The 15,975-nt window shown below is 45.6% G+C and overlaps 1 pseudogene; it reads right to left on the bottom strand.

Moving 5' to 3' along the window:
- Positions 1-8,820: 8,820 nt before the first annotated feature.
- On the bottom strand, positions 8,821-9,139 carry LOC147995067 (large ribosomal subunit protein eL32 pseudogene; annotated as a pseudogene).
- Positions 9,140-15,975: the final 6,836 nt, after the last annotated feature.

Genomic DNA, 15,975 nt, shown 5'->3' with positions numbered 1-15,975 from the left:
TCCTATGTCCTGAGCTTCACAAGCCACCTGGTAGCAGCTTTCCTTCCAGGACAGAAGTTGGCCTTTCATCATCCTGGCCAGAGTCTTGCCCTGGTGGGCCATGAAGACAGCACACGAGAAAACTTCCCGGGAGGGCTCAGGAAGAGTTTGGAAGTGGTTATTAATGAAGGCCAGAACAGTGATCATAGAGAAGAGGAACTAAATATGCTGAGGTTGCTAAAATGAAGAATGCCTGTTAATAGTGCAAGTGACAGCTCGTAGATCACTCAAAGATACACTGAAGCTCATGCCGTCTTGAGGGACGCAGAGCGCATGCTAATCACGCAAGAGGAACAGAGCATGGTGGAGGCACCTCTGCTGGCTACTGGTCCTCAGTGACAGCAGCGCACATTCTTTGTTTGTTGGTGGGTCTTTCCCTAGCCCAATGCCCTGCTACAGAGCACACTTTGCAGAAAAATTAACTGCTTTATATCGCCAGTAAGACTTGAAGCTATAATCAAATGTGAAGACCGGAGATGTGCTGTAAATCTCAGAGTCTCTGCAGCAGGTGCTGTGAGAGAATTTCTCTGAAAGAGATCTGCCTCAGACATGAAAGAAACCAATGTTAGAGACACCACAACAGCTGAGACATGGATTTGGTGCAGATCCTTCCTCGAGGCCACTTGGTTTTCTTTCCTTTGTCAAAAATGTATCTAAGGGCACAGGTGATAGCTTGGTTGGTAAAGTACTTGCTGTGCATGCCCCAAGACCTGAGTTCAATCCTTAGAACCTATATAAGAGAACTATTTTGGATGGTATGTTCTTTTCATCCCAGAGTTGTGAGGCAGAAGCAAGCTGATCCCTATAGTTTTCTGGCCATTCAACCTACCTTAACCAGGCCAGTGAGAGACCCTGCCCTCCAAAACAAGGTAGATGGCACCTGAAACGCAAGAACTGAGGTTGACATCTGACCTCCACACACATGGCACCTACACACACACACACACACACACACACACACACACACACATGCACACACACACACACATACAGACACACACGGAGAATGAATGAATGAATGAATGAATGAATGAATTTTCTGGGGAAAGAGATGGGCTTTAAAGTGCATTTCAGATTTGCACAAAAGTAATAATTGTAGGACACTTTGATCCAATGAAAAGCTGGGACATTAGGATGTGGTTTACCCACCAATGATTTCTGTTTGGGATCCTCTCTGCTGGTTCCAAAGACTTTGGCTCAGGCTCTGGCTTATCCATCCACCTAACAGGATGGCCATGTTCTCCAGCTGCTCGGGTGTCTAGAAAGGTTTAAAGGGTGTCAGCATAAGTTTTCCTGGGGAAACCAGAACCCAAACATGAATCTGAAATGCAATTCTAGTTATATGTCAAAAGAAACACGCAGAAGATGCCAGAGCCTTGTGGTCGGTCTAGAAGACTGTAAAGATTTCTCACCTTCAGAAACCATCTAATGACCGCAATAACAGATCCTCAGAATGAGTGTTTTTAATATGGCATCATTGGTATTTTAAAATGAGAAACCGAGGATGTTCTAGATGATTCTTTTATTTCCATGGCTACTCAGAGTGGAAAGTGTTGCAAACTAGGGTGAAGGATAACCCACTTTAGTCCCCTCCCACTGCCCCAGGCTGCCCAACTATTCTGCTGTGGCTTTTTCAGAGTGTTGGGATGCCTGCTGTCCAGCTCTTCCTGAACTCCATCCCTTGGAAGGCTGAGGTGTGCGTAGATGCTTCACTCTCTCCTAGGGGATCATTGAGCTGGCATCTTTTATGGAAAAGGCTAAAAACAGTTTCAACAACTCAGGGATAAGACCCAAATGTGATTACTCTTTAACTCCCTTTTCAGCCCCTCTACCCCAATTCTTTTTCAGCCACTTGTCAGGAAAACCCTCTTCCCTGCATCTAGAGGAGTTCTAGTTTCCCAAAGAGCTGCATATGAAATATGGATGACAGCAGAAAGTGGTGAATTAAGGAAGAGCTCAGATTCAAGGTCAGCTTGCAAGGGGGTTTTGTGAGAAACTGAGTCAGGGAAGAGTAAGCATGTTCTAAGGCTTGCTAGACACGGGGTGACAGATCTGTTGTGTTGGTAGGCCTGGGATTCTATCACAGAAACCCACACACGGAATAGCACAGAGTCAGTAGCGATACCTTCCTTACATGTTGAAGCCTGGAGAAGCCCTTATCAAGATGCCACAGGATCTGGTGTCTGGTGAGAGCCTACTTCCTAGTTCATAGATGGGTGTTTCCTATAGTGTCCTCATGTGGTGGAAGGGTCAGGTGAGTTCCATGCTCTCTTTATATAAGAGCTCTATTTCTGTCATTTAGATCGCATAGACTGTCTACGGGCGCCATCTCCAAGTGCGTTACACTGAACAGTGGGGTTCTTTGAAAATTTGGGATAACAGGATTGACATTTTCTCTATGGCAGTCTCTCAAATATTTTACCTGCTTGCATTATGAATCCAAGTGGGAAGCTGGTCTATCATGGTATTTTGTGGAGGGAATGGAGAGGCACATAGCTGATTTTCCCAGAAAGCCAGATCCTCTCAGGACCCGTCATCTCAGCGTCATACTCTGGAAGGCATCTTTTGGATGCCCATTTCCTCAAAGGAAACTCAACACTATTGTGTCCTCTTTCTCCGTTCCTGGGTAACCATAAACATTATGGCCAACCATGGGTGTGTTCATCAAATGAATCTAGAGGAGAGTTCTAGAAGAATCATTTAGCCATGGAATCAATAACCTGGTTTGCACTAGGGTGCAAAATGTCTAGAAAGTGAAGTCAGGTACATAGGCTGTTTGTTTGTGACCTTCTGGTCAGCAGAGCTGAGAAAGACACTTCTATCTCACTTGTCCGGCTTGGGTGATGTTCGGCCTCAGCCAGGTTGCCAGACATTGGCGCAAATGTTTTCTCCAGGTGTCAGATCCTCATCAGGGGCCGGGCAGTGGATGAGAAACTCCCCAAACTAGTTGTCTGCACACCTGATTCTGTCTCTACTATGTGGCCCTTGGAGTCAGCATGGATGAGTGTCACAAGCTGGGTGACCGATTGAATGCACACTGAGCTCCTGAAAAACCTCTCGGGGGCTCTAAGCAGCTAGGAGGGAAGTCATTTCAGGTATAAGAAGGATAGTGCCTGCTGAACGAAGCAGAAGGATCATTGTAGAGTCCTCCTTCCTTTCTCCTACCAAGATCGAGCTGAGCCCAAAAGGAGGGAAAAATACTTACTAGTTAGGATTGAAGTTGACACCCTGGACCAGATTTAAAAATTGTTGCCTGCACTCAAGCGCTAGAGACATGCATCAGCCTGCCTCTGGGGGAGTGGCCTGTCCCAAGCTTTGCCGTAGCTCTGTAACTGTTAATAACTCTTAATCATGCCTTTTACAAACACCACACACACACACACACACACACACACACACACACACACACACACACACACACATTCAAAGGAGGGCTGTGTTCCTCCTTGTGGGCTTAGCTAGGGCCAATAATTGTTACTTTTTAACACTATAGGATCTTGTCTAGGCAAGAATAAGTAGAAGGAAGAAAGCCATGCTATTGAGTCAAGCTCTCCAGTCCCCAGTGTCTTGGGGGGTGATGGTCCTTGTTGCTCTGGGGCTCTAGGCCTCCCACCGTGAGAGTTCAGGCAGACTCAATCATCTTAGCAGTGAGAAATGTCAAACAGGGTTGTGCTGTGACTCCTCGTGTCACGTAAAATGGGGAAAGCCATGGACTGCATATAGCTGAGCTCTCATTCTGATCCCTCTGGTTCTAACCTAGAAGGGTTCAGCTCTCTGCCTGGTTCTTTGGAGGAGCCATTGAGATCTGGAAGTGTACCCAAGGCTGGCTGATGCTTGCCTGGCTGGGTACCCTTGTCTGAAAGGTGACACTGTTCCTGGCCACTTGGATGGAAGGGTCTATTGCCCCCATTCCATTCCTGCCCATTTTCTTCGTTTAGAAAGGATAAAGTCATCTCTTTCTCCTCTCCTTTATGAATGGCGTTTTGACCCCCTGCCCAGTATCTTGGTTAGTCTCATCTACAGTCGATGGGACTCTTCTGTGGCTCCTACCTTGTGTAACAGTCTTCCTACTCGGAAGGCCAAGTGCAATGTACCTGGACTGGCTCAACCGGGTGCTTTCATGATCTTACAGATGGGAGCACAGATATTGAGTGTGGCCATATTCAGGCCTGTGACTGGTCATCTGCATTTCCTTTCACCCTCACTCAGAACAGAAATGTCTGAACCTACCACTCCAGGCTTTGGGCCCTCACTGCCTAAGCAACAAACCCCAACAACAAAATCCATTCCCAATCTAGCCATGTTGCATTTCAATCCTGCCTCTGACATGCTCTCCACTGAAAAGCCTCACCTTACATGACTGGGGAAGGCTACTTCCCTCTTCAGCCCATTGTATGTTGCTCCTCATGTGAACTGGGTGAACTTGTCCCTTTCTCTTACCATCTCATGAACTCTGTGACAATCATGGCCCAGAATGGTCACTTTAGCATCAGTGTTTGCTCCCTTGGTGGGAGGAGCCAGAGACCATTATGACTTGGAGGAATAATAGAGCAGGGGCGGGGTATGGAGGGTCATAGGAGCATATGCTGCTATTGTTAATGGAAGTAATTTAAGATATTAATATAGAGTAGAATCTAGAGTCCTCAAGAAGCCACCGCAACCAGGCGATCAAAGCTTAAGTATCCTCAGGTTACTACACTGAGCGGAGGTCGTGGAAGTCACCCACGCAGGATACTTTCCCACGCCACTCTACCCTATAATACAAAAACAATAGCCAGGAATATCCATGAAGTCCAAAGAAGAAGGGCAGAAGGCAGGAAATAGAGGAAATAGAGGGCAGGGAAGGTGGCTCAGTGGATAAAGTGCTTGCTGTGCAAATAAAGAGGGCCTGAGTTAGGATCCCAAACCCCCATGTAAAGTCTGGGTTTGGACACACACCTGTGTCCCTGGTGCTGAAAGATGGAGACTGGAAGACCAGTGGCCAGCAAGTCTATTCAGAAGACTGAACCACAAGTTCAGTCTATTTAAAGTCAGATCCTAATTAAAATAATTTTAAGTAACAATGATAATGACAATAATAATTAATAATAATGATAATAATTAAAACGGTATAGAGGAGGACACCTGTGGTCTCCACATGTGCACACGCATATCAGAACACACACACACACACACACACACACACACACACACACACACACACACACACACACACACACACCGAGGAAATAGAACACAGAGGCAGAAATCCTAACCAAATGTCCTCCCTGCATAGATCTTTCCCTATTTGCCCAGAGAATGTTGGCTCGGGGGCTTTATCAGAGCTTATACATTCCACCCTCTATTTGGCAACCCTTCCCACCCACCCCCCGCCCCTGCCCTGCAGCCCCTTCCCCTGCCCACCCTCCTCCTTCCCTCACTGCCTCCAAAATCAATTTTCAGCAAGAGCAGCAGGTTCTGAGCCATCTGGGTTGCTGGCAGCACCACCAGCCCGTAAGCAGCTCATTCTGTTTGCCGTAAACCAGCCCCCGAGTTTCTCTGCCATACACAGCCTGCCCTCTCCCTCTTTCCCCCACTGCAAGAGGGAGGAGGAAGGCTTGGTGCTGGACCAGAGGGGTCTTCTCTTGAGGAGTCACCCAGTCCCAAAGTGTGTCCCTTGAGTGGGTAGCAGGGTCAGGCCTTCCTGGCCTCAGACAGCCAGACAGCAGTCACAGGCCACTTCCCCACCTGTGGGGAAGGACGGCTGCGTTAATTAGCAGGCAGAGCACTGTGTAGGGGAGGCTGGAGCAGTGCCACATTCACAGAGAGCCACTCCCCACCTCTGCTGCAGGCTTCAGCTTGGTGTAAGATCCTTTCCTCTTGCCTGAAGGTAAGAAGGGAGGATTAAAGACCTCCTTGTGCCTGTGTGTCACGGAACCTCTGCAGATTTACAGAAGATGGAGTTGATCTAGGGGATGGCTGGAGAGGTGTACTCTGGATGTGGGGACACCAGCCAAAGAGTTTGTGTTAGGCTGAGCATCCTGTTTGTACCACTCTTGTGCATGTGTACTCTGATCATGTCTTCAATCACCGTCTACTTCTCCAAGTAGTTCTTAGTCTTCTATGCAGGAGAGCATTTTCGATGATGTCCTCAGCATAAAGACCCACCATCTTCTCCTGACATGTCCACCCCAGTCCCATTGTTCAAACTCTCCTTGATTATAGTCTATAGCCAGCTTTCCTTTCAGTCACCAATTGATACAGAGTTTATTTTGAGATTAGCATGACTCCAGGTGAACAGGGAAAGATGCATTAGAAATATATCCTTTCCTTCTAGAACTTTCCCTGAGGGCCTAGGTGTGCCAAGGCCCTATCCCCTTTCACTTCTCTAATTTGCTGCTCATTGTTTGCCAATGCACTCCAGAGTACTGGGAGGGAAAGCAGGGTCACGAGTAAGCTGGACACTGGGGACTGGCCACAGTTTTATCACTGCCTCCCTGACCTTCGATAATCCTACCTCCCTTGAGGTAATCCCACCTCCCTTGAGCCATGGCAGCCTCTGCTGTGAAATAAGGAGTTAGCATGTCAAATTGTGTTAATTTTTCTCAGCATCAGCCCTGATATGGAAACAACACATTTGTGGGAATTGATACACCTTAGCTGAGACTCTAGAATCACGACTCTCACCTCAGTGTTCACTGCAAAGCAGATTTCCAAAACACAGAATTCCGTACAGTTAGTTTTTCACACGGTTCTTGAAATCCTGTTACTTGTCACAAATTGTTTCAGATTCTTTGGGTGATGTGGGGAGATAGACTATAAGAAGAGGACTACAGAGTTAGCTTACATGAGGGCCCTACATGGCTGGACCACCATAGACCGATTGCCCTACACAAAGGTGATGAGGCAGCTGTTGGAAGAACCAAATTAGTTCCATACCCTTGGCCCATGTTTTCCAGCCACATGTAACTGTAGCAAATACTCACCAACCAAGGCATGAAAACTCTGCATCAGAGGCCCCAGGATGCTGCCTCATTCACAATCTTTTTAGTTCAAGATGGGAATAGTTGTCTTTCTCTAACCACTGTTGCAAGGGGTGGCCAAATGGTCCATAGACACCACTCCCACCAGCTTACAATCATAGCCTTGACATTCTCCTTGTGCAAGGTGGGTTGGTGTGAGGGATTTAGTACTAGTATCCATGACAGGCAAACTCCTGGACTGACTAAAAGGAACATTCAGGGACTTCTGTCCACATAAAAAACATGGCAGTTGTTCAAGAAAATCTTTAAAGGAGACAGCACCTGTCTAAGGAAAGGAAATGGACATGGATAGAAGGGAGTAGACAGATTCAAAGCAGAGTCACTGAAAGCCGATGGCTGCATTGAGTCCCACAGCAACACTAATGACAGAATCCCATGGCTACCAGAGTGCACGGAGCTGGGCTCCTTCCAGAGGATCATTAAATTTCTTTGCATCCCCTCTATCTCTCAGATCAGAATTGTATTTGCGTTCTTACAGATGTCATAAATGTGTCTTTCTGGTGTTTGATGGTGAAATGCCACCCACACAACACTGAGAGATTGGGTAGTAAGGAGGAGAACCAGGCCCATGCTGCTAGGGAAGACCTTCTATGGTTGTTTTGCTAAACAGGCATAGTATGAAGCAGCCTCTAAAATGGTTGCTTACACTTGGAGGTGAGAGCTGCTCTCAGCATTCTCAGAGAAGCAATGTGATGGTTAGTCTCACAACTGGTCAAAGTACCCAGAAAAAAATGACAGTTGAATGTTCAACCTTACATATTTCGCCTGCTCTGAGGCCCACAGAAGAGGGGCCAGAAAGAGTGTAAGAGCCAAGGCTACCCAATGTGTGTGTGTGTGTGTGTGTGTGTGTGTGTGTGTGTGTGTGTGTGTACATGTGTGTGTGTGTGTGTGTGTGTGTGTGTGTGTGTGTGTGTGTGTGTGCTGTGAAACAGTTTCTTCAAGATATGAGACAGTTGCTGTACTCACTCAGGAACTCATTGCAGCTGTTGTCACCTGCAGAAGACCTACAGCAGGCAGGGCCCTGTCAACATTTCATCCTGCATGGTGGAGGGGCTGGTGAGGTCGCCCCATCTGTTACCGGACAATGAGCAGTCTATGGGTTCCAGAAGAGGAGGCGTCATTTTCTTCAGTGATCTTGTCACTAATATCTGTAGTCTGGTAAGTAACTCTTTACTCATGCTCTTGCAAGCAACCTTAACTGAGTGAGTCTGAAATTGCTAAAGAGGAATGGGACTTGTGGAGGGAAAGAATTTCAGTGGGAAAGAGAGGAGGAGAAGGGAGGGTAATAGGGGAAATTACCAATTGTGTTTGTGTGTAGGTTGTGTGTGTGTGTGTGTGTGTGTGTGTGTGTGTGTGTGTGTGTGTACGAATTAAAAAAATGAACAGATGGGCTGTGGAGAATGGACAGTGATTCACCAAAAACTAAAAATTGTCACCTCTCCAACCTGTCCTAGAGCTCTTAACATGAGAACTGGTGTTTGTCCCTCATAGGTTTTCTCTGTGCAGCAGACAAGGAAGTGTCAGCAGAAGAGGGAACTGAGAGAGGCATTAAAGTCCAGGTTAGCTCCCAAGACAGTGGAGAGGTAAAGGTGAGATTAACCCTCACCTTTCACCTTTTTTCCTTCAGTTTTTGTGGTTTTATTTAAACACAAAACACACATGCAAGCCATCTATTCATTTTCTTCACTGTGTAGCCTGGCGTTGGGATTGGTGACTCTGATGGCCAAGAGTGCTGCTCTTTCTACAATGGGTGGTTTTTTTAGTTCTTGAGGGAAACACTGTGAGCAGTCTCAGGATAGTAAGATTTATTGCACATCAACAGCACTTCCAGTTCCTTGACCTTGTGGACCAGAAACTTCTGGAAGCTGCTAGGCATCATGTGCTTGGTTTTTTTGTTTCCCATAACCAATATTTGGCATCAGGATCTGACCCTTGAATATTCTCTGCTCCCTGTTTTTGATAGCTCTGGGTTTCTGCCAGTTTTGCTAAATATTAGCGTATCAGTCTGACTGGTGCATGATGAATTTTTTAGTCCTCTTTTTGATGATCTTAGACTCCAGATGCCGGAGGGCAGCCATGATGTCACAAACAGATGGCAGCCCAACTTTCAGCTTTTACACCTTCATGGTTTGTGTTATTTGACCTTGTTCTCTATATTGATCTTTGCAATCCTGTTTTATTTAGACTGTGTTTATATCTTCACGTGACATGGGATAAGACTGACGATGACTAGTGAGCAGTGCTAATTGTCTGCACACATTGTAACTGCCAAAGGCCTAATTGTCCCCACACATTGTAACTAATACACTTTCCTGGGGAAACAAGCCAGATGAAGCTTTCCAGGCTTAACTGGTCCAAGGTCATAAAAGGGTACCCAGAAGAATAAACTCTCAGAGCCTGCTCTTTCTGCCTTCTCCAAATACCATGCTAAAGGGCCATGGGAATACAACTGGCCATCAGTGCCATGGTACCTCCTGTTATTAGGGGTTTGCAAGATCCGTTCTCCCAAGAACATTTATTTACATTACATTACATTTCCTAGGCTTAGTCCTAAGTTGGATGACAGATCTAAAATCCTCCTTTGCTGTGGTTTTCCTAAGACTTTGGGAAGTGTCCAGACTATACAGACACGACAACTGTCTATCTGCTTTAGCAGCCTATGTCAGAACAGTAGAGGGGCTCCTTACTGTTCTACTCTACTCAGGGCAGTGTAAGAAGGTCCCATGTCTGAAGTTCTGTGCTCCAGTCTATGGATTCTCCATAGACCGTCTCACATTAAGCCTCTGTCTAAGAGCAAGGTAAATAGGGCAGCAGGAACAGGCAACATGGCTGCCTTGCCTTGATAGGTCAATTCTTATGAGACTAGAGCAAGTACCTTGTGAAAATGGTTAGGTCTTGGGCAAGACTGTTCTTCCCAGGGACAGAGGGAGAGGAGGCACAGGCTCCTTCAACCACCCAAGCTCATCAGCTGATTCCTCTGTAGAGGAGAGAATCTAAAAGAAGTTCTGGCTTAATTAAGTGAGAAAAAATTGAAAGCAATTCCAAAAAGCCATCTTCTGTGAAGAAGACTCCATAGCCTACAAAAAATTACTACCGAAGGGCATAAATCTTGCTACTCTTTCTTCATTGTTCTACTGCAAAAGTTATGTTTCCCTTAAAGGCTCATGTAGTAAAAACTTGGTCTCCAGTGAAGTGCTGTTGGAAAATGGTGTTGCCTTAAGAAAATGGAAGCTACAGGGAGTTCTTCAGATCGCCGAGGGTGAGATTCATTGCTTGCCCTCTCCCTTCTTTCTTTCTCTTCCCAGCCATGGGGAGGGAAATTGTGATTTGCCACATGCTCCTGGCATGAAACAATTGTTTCAATGTTCATCTATTTTTCACAGTAAGGGACGGCTTACTATCACACTCTCCTACTCACTGAAAAATAAAGACGGGCCCTCCAAGCCAAGGAACCTACTCCGGCGATTGCCGTGCGAGTTGAGAATGGGATCATTTAAAAGGAGGCTTGGGCTCAAATCAAACTGTGGCCTATACTTTGGGAACCTGAGTAAGGGGGTCAGGCTTTCCATCAAAGGGTAAGATCTGTGATACTCCTGGAAGATCATCTTTATTTATTTAAACTATCCTGCATGCTAGCCTCATGTTCCCGGCTTCAGAATGAGTTCCTTAAGATCAGAGGTAGCCTCTCAGACCCCCCGTGTCACCCACCTCACCAGCACACAGGGTGTGTATATAGACAGCTCTACATAGATGCATGGGACAATGGTCCAGGCATCATCGTCTTGGGGAAACCCCTTAAACTCATTTCCGCTCTCTGGCTCCTTGTTAACTTGCTGTGAATCTCTTTCTGGTATGGGATACTATTCTCTGGAGGAAGCACAACTCAGCCAAAGAAAAAGGAGTTTTAACTGGTAATCCTACGAGCCATGTGATTTTTGCTTGTATGTTTTATGAGACAGGGTCTCATTTTGCAGTCCAGGTTGGCTATAAATACACTGTGTTTCCTAGGATGGTCTCACACTTATGACAGTCCCTTCTCCTCAGCCTCTCGAGTGCTGTGATTATAAGCATAAGGTACTATACCCACTTTGATCCATTTAATTCTTACAGCAACATCCACAGGTAAGACAGACTGTGCCTCAGTTTCCTCACCTGTAAATGGAATTGTGGCATCTGCCTTCCGTACTTCAGAGGGCTTCCTGAATCACTATTCAAATAATGAACATGAATAAAGAAACTTCTGTAAGCCATGGAGCTCATCTTACAGAACAGTAGCCATCCACAGTAAGGAACGGGTCCAACAGAGTTTGTATGCGGAGGATCCCACAAAGTTAAGGAACTGCACTCACCAGTTATAAAAGGTAACAGTGTCAGATGGTATGACGTGGGAACGGGCAAGAAACACTCTCCGTGTAAACAATGCAAGATTTAGACTCCTTGGCTGCTAATTACACGAAGAGACCAAGACACTTGTAAACCCATCTGCTGTGCTGAGGATAATTCCATACGGTGGGAATCTGACTCTAAGATCTTACAGAGTGGGTTAAGTAGATGCAGGAGGGCTGGGGTGGGGGCAGCTCACTGGAAGCATGTTTTTTTTTTTTTTTTACCAGTTCCCAAGCACTTCTGCAAGCATTATTCCCACTTAATATTCATGCCAGGGTGAAGTGGATATTAGGTTCATATCCTTCAAATAAAGAAACAAATTTGTCCCGGATTATACAATAATAAACAACTACACCCAGCACAATTGTACATGTCCCAAATTCAGTCCTCCTCTGAATCCATGCTTGAGAGAAATCTTTGCTTGGGCCCTTCACTAGATCTGTTGGAGGGAAAAACCAGCCCTCTTAGTTTACTGGCAAAGGTGCGGTTTGCAAGTCCTGTTGCATCTCGCAGTAATTTCTGCTGCAAACACACACTGGCTTGGAAGACATTTTAAATGTGAGAGTTCACCATCCCATTAATTGCAAAGTGGACGGAAGGATGCCTGAATTAGTGTATTAATTTGTTTTTGCCTCTGATCCTAGGGAGGGAGGACCAAGGGCCAGCTAAACTAGGGGTACATATATACTCTGATCTTAATCGAGGCTGTCTAGAGGACTCTGGAGTTCTCTGTGGAAATGCACTATGTGTTCTACAAGGTGAATATTGTCTCACAGCCATCTCACTGTCTAAAATGATGTAACAGGTCACTGACTGCCACTCTGATTGAGTCTACTTGCTGTGGGTGAATTTAAGGACAGGGCTTACCCAAGCCATGGGAAGGCTGCCTGTGTTCTGGGAAACATGGAGAAATAAGTTGGTACTCAGATGAACATCACAAACAGGTCATTAATTCAAGCCAAGCCTCAGCCCCCCCTGTTTCCCTTTCGCCGTATCCCACTGCCATGTCTCTCAGGGCTGATCTGTGGTGGCAGTGTTTAGGAACTGTTCATTTGAATCAGAGGAGCAGTGTAAGATCAGTTATGCATTCTTATACCTGTTTCTCCTTAGATCCAAAGAACTCAATCAAAATTAAGATGGATTTAGGCAAAATCTACCCCCCCACACACACACCCAAAGGATGTTTATCAATTTATTTGCCAGCCATGGAGGTAAACATTTTATGCCTCTGAGATGTTTGCCCCAGCTGAGGAGTTTCTATCCCTGGGTGCTGTCTGTTGAATCCTTGTACTCTCTGACCTGGATCACAAGTCTTTGGATCCCCAAATATCCGAACAATGGCAGCAAGCCAACTTTGTCCACTGAGTAATGAACAGGACCGTAGTGACTAATCACATTCTGAGCCACTATTTTTAATTGGCTATTTTAATTAGTGAGAGAGATCAAGTGCAAAAGCTAAGAAAATGTCCCGTTCAGAAACAATTGTAGGAGCTGTCAAGCCACAAAGGTGTATACATTTTCGATTCAAGGGCAGACACAGTGCGAAGCACAAAGGTCACATAAAATATAGCTTTTGTCCCAAGGCATTTACAATAAAGCTGTGAAGGTAACTACTCACATGACGTCTACAGAGGACTAGCACTAATTAGATTTCCCCTTTCCCCCGTCAATCTAAAACTCCTCCATTAAAGCGAGATTCCATCTTCTGATAATTCTACCACAGGGTTAATTTACTTATTCTCCTGCTGCCTCCATTACGTCCATCCTGTCCAGGACCCTCCTTAGTTTGTCGATAGACGAGTTTGATTGGCTCTCGCACACAGTGGGAAGAATCCTACCCCCTACACCCATGGCAAGAGAGCATGGCAGAAGGTCAGCTCCAAAAGCACAGGTTATCAGCTTCTCCATTCTGAAAGGGACACCTGGCTGCTGGGAAGTATCGGGTGATCTGGGAGGAAAAATACAGAATGGAAAGGCTTGCTTTCAGGGGACAACGGGCACAGAAGATCAAAGAGCCTGGGAGGCACCAGCATGCTTGAGAGTAGGCCAACCTCTGTGACATGTACCTGGTGTCGTTTTCTAGTGGAGATTCCTGATTAGTGGAAGGAGTCACAAAACAGTTGGGAAATGTAGCTAGGATGCACTGTGTCTTTCTATACAACTATTTTAACTAGAAGGGGTGCCTCACATCAATTTTGTATTTTAGGATGGACAAACTGGCTGAGATCTGCCATGTGACAGTTCATTTTGCAGAGAACGTGCATGCTTCCTCTCTCCCTTTATTATTTTTTTTTTCCAGGAAAACCTATTCTTTAGAGATGAGCCCGATCAAGTTTCAGGAAAGTCCAATCGACTCTTGATTCCCACTTTGGATAATAGCCTGGTTAAACTTTCATGCTAGGCTGAGCTATATTCAATCCAGTGGCCCGTATATTTATAGGGCAACTTTTCTGCTAAGAGATAGACAAGCGCCCTGAAAGAAATCACCATGAATAATACACATGGTTGATGCTTAGGGACATGGCGCTCACAGTAGAAAACAAAGGGTAATATGAGTAATATGAGTAAATGAGTAATATGAGGTAAGATTGTGTTAAATGCACATGGACAGCTCAAAATGGTTGTGCTGTTTCGAAATATGAGACCGTTTAGGCAGGACAATGAGTTGAGCTGGAAATCTGTCAGGGAAGACAATGTCCATAGATCTTGGACAATTTGTATAATTTTCCCAAATAGAGATGAACTTGGTAGCCTTTCAAAAGGTAATATAGATGCAGGAGATGCACTTCCGTGGGGAGCTGGACTAAAATATGGAGTAAAAGAAAAAGGAATGCAAGATGGGATTTTGGAGGGTCAGGTAGAGAGGCTGAATATCAGGTTGAAGCTCTGCTATGAGACAGTTTGAGAAGCAGGAGCACAAGGAATGTTGAGTCTTGACAGAACACTCTGAAAGGAAGAATTAAGCTTTGCCAGACAGGGATGGGTAGAAGACTATTGCAGTATCAACGACAGAGATAATACATGGTCCTCTACAAGAGTATGTTGTTGTAAATATATAAAAAATAAAAAAAAAAGTATTGTTGTCTTTTACCTCACTAGATCCAGCACCGCAGTGCCCGGAGATATCTGCCAGATATCTTGGCGGAAAAACATCCCAACTCTAAGGTGGCCCAGTGTCTCCTGCCACCGCACACTTTGCTACACTCAAATCGTCACATAAAAGAACACACAACACAATAATCTTTGACCCAATTGGTAAGATATAATTGCCCACCTAAACGTACAAAGCCCAGTACCATCCATCCCTTAAGAACATTTGTAACAACCCGTAAAGGTACAGCGTGGAATCTTAAAGTCACCCGCCATATTGTCCTGCCACGGCTTCTCTCCCTCTCCTCTCCTCCTTTCCGTTCCAGTCTCCTCCTCTTCCTTCAAACTTCTCTCCCGCCCATCCTTCCTTCTCCTCCAATGACAGGCCTCCTTATATCCTGTGCCTGCCCCTCACCTGTATTTTACAAATTCAATGGGGAGAAGTTTCTGGTGAAGTCACCTGATTCCTGAGTATGTGACTAGGCAGCTGTCCTTGGGGCAGTGAAATTAGCATCAAAATACAGATAACTCCAGGGCAAACCACATCATTGAGGAAGACAAACTCGTTGATAGGCTGCATGGCAGAAAGTCTTCTGCACAGCAGTCCCTGGGCTTGATGAATCTGAGTCGGTGCTTAGATGAGGAAAACTGAATGGAACAGACAGCACTATTCTGTTGCTGATTTTCTGCCTTCATGACTGGAATGATAAAATGCCATCCAATGCCGGACTTGAAGGAAGTCCTACATTCCCATCAGAGTCACCTGGTTCCTGAAGCTGCCCTGCCAGTGTTGCCAGGCTGCAACCATGGGGATCGTCATTGTTTCTAACATACTGAAAGAGTATCACACTGGAAGATAAAAATGTAGTCAGTCAATGGGTTTCAGAGTCGAAAGCTTGATGGATAAGCGACAGAGATAAGAGAAGGAGGATAGGTACAAACAAACAGAAGAGGGTCAAAGGAGAAAAACTGATCATTCCCTTAGTAAAAATAGAAATGTGGGGCCTTTAGACCTTTATCTTTGGCCATGTCAGAATATGGACACAATCTACCACTGCCAAGGAATCTGTCATGCCAGCCAGACCTCTCTGTTGGATAGCTTCCTAATGATGGACACACATGACAAGACTCCTACATGGAGGGTCTGCATGTTGTATGCACGTGTGCATGTCCGTTGCATGCATGTGTGCCTACTTGAAATTATTGGCAAAGTTAATTGTAATTTGGCCCACCATTGCTGATTGCATAGAACTCTCAAGATCATGCCAGAGGCCCACCAGATGTTTGCAGCCCTTACTACCCATAGGGAGATTAAACTACTCTGAGGAAATGATGCAGGCGCCTGTCCATCTCCACCAATCATCCATCATAACTTCTCCTCCACCCTGTGGGTCAAGGTAGTTCTGAAGTATGCATAACTGGGTCAGGACTTTAAAGA

This window comes from Rattus norvegicus, chromosome 4, assembly GCF_021556685.1.
Source record: "Rattus norvegicus strain SHRSP/BbbUtx chromosome 4, alternate assembly SHRSP_T2T, whole genome shotgun sequence".
NCBI classification, from domain to species: domain Eukaryota; kingdom Metazoa; phylum Chordata; class Mammalia; order Rodentia; family Muridae; genus Rattus; species Rattus norvegicus.
This window is presented reverse-complemented; position numbering and strand designations above follow the sequence as displayed.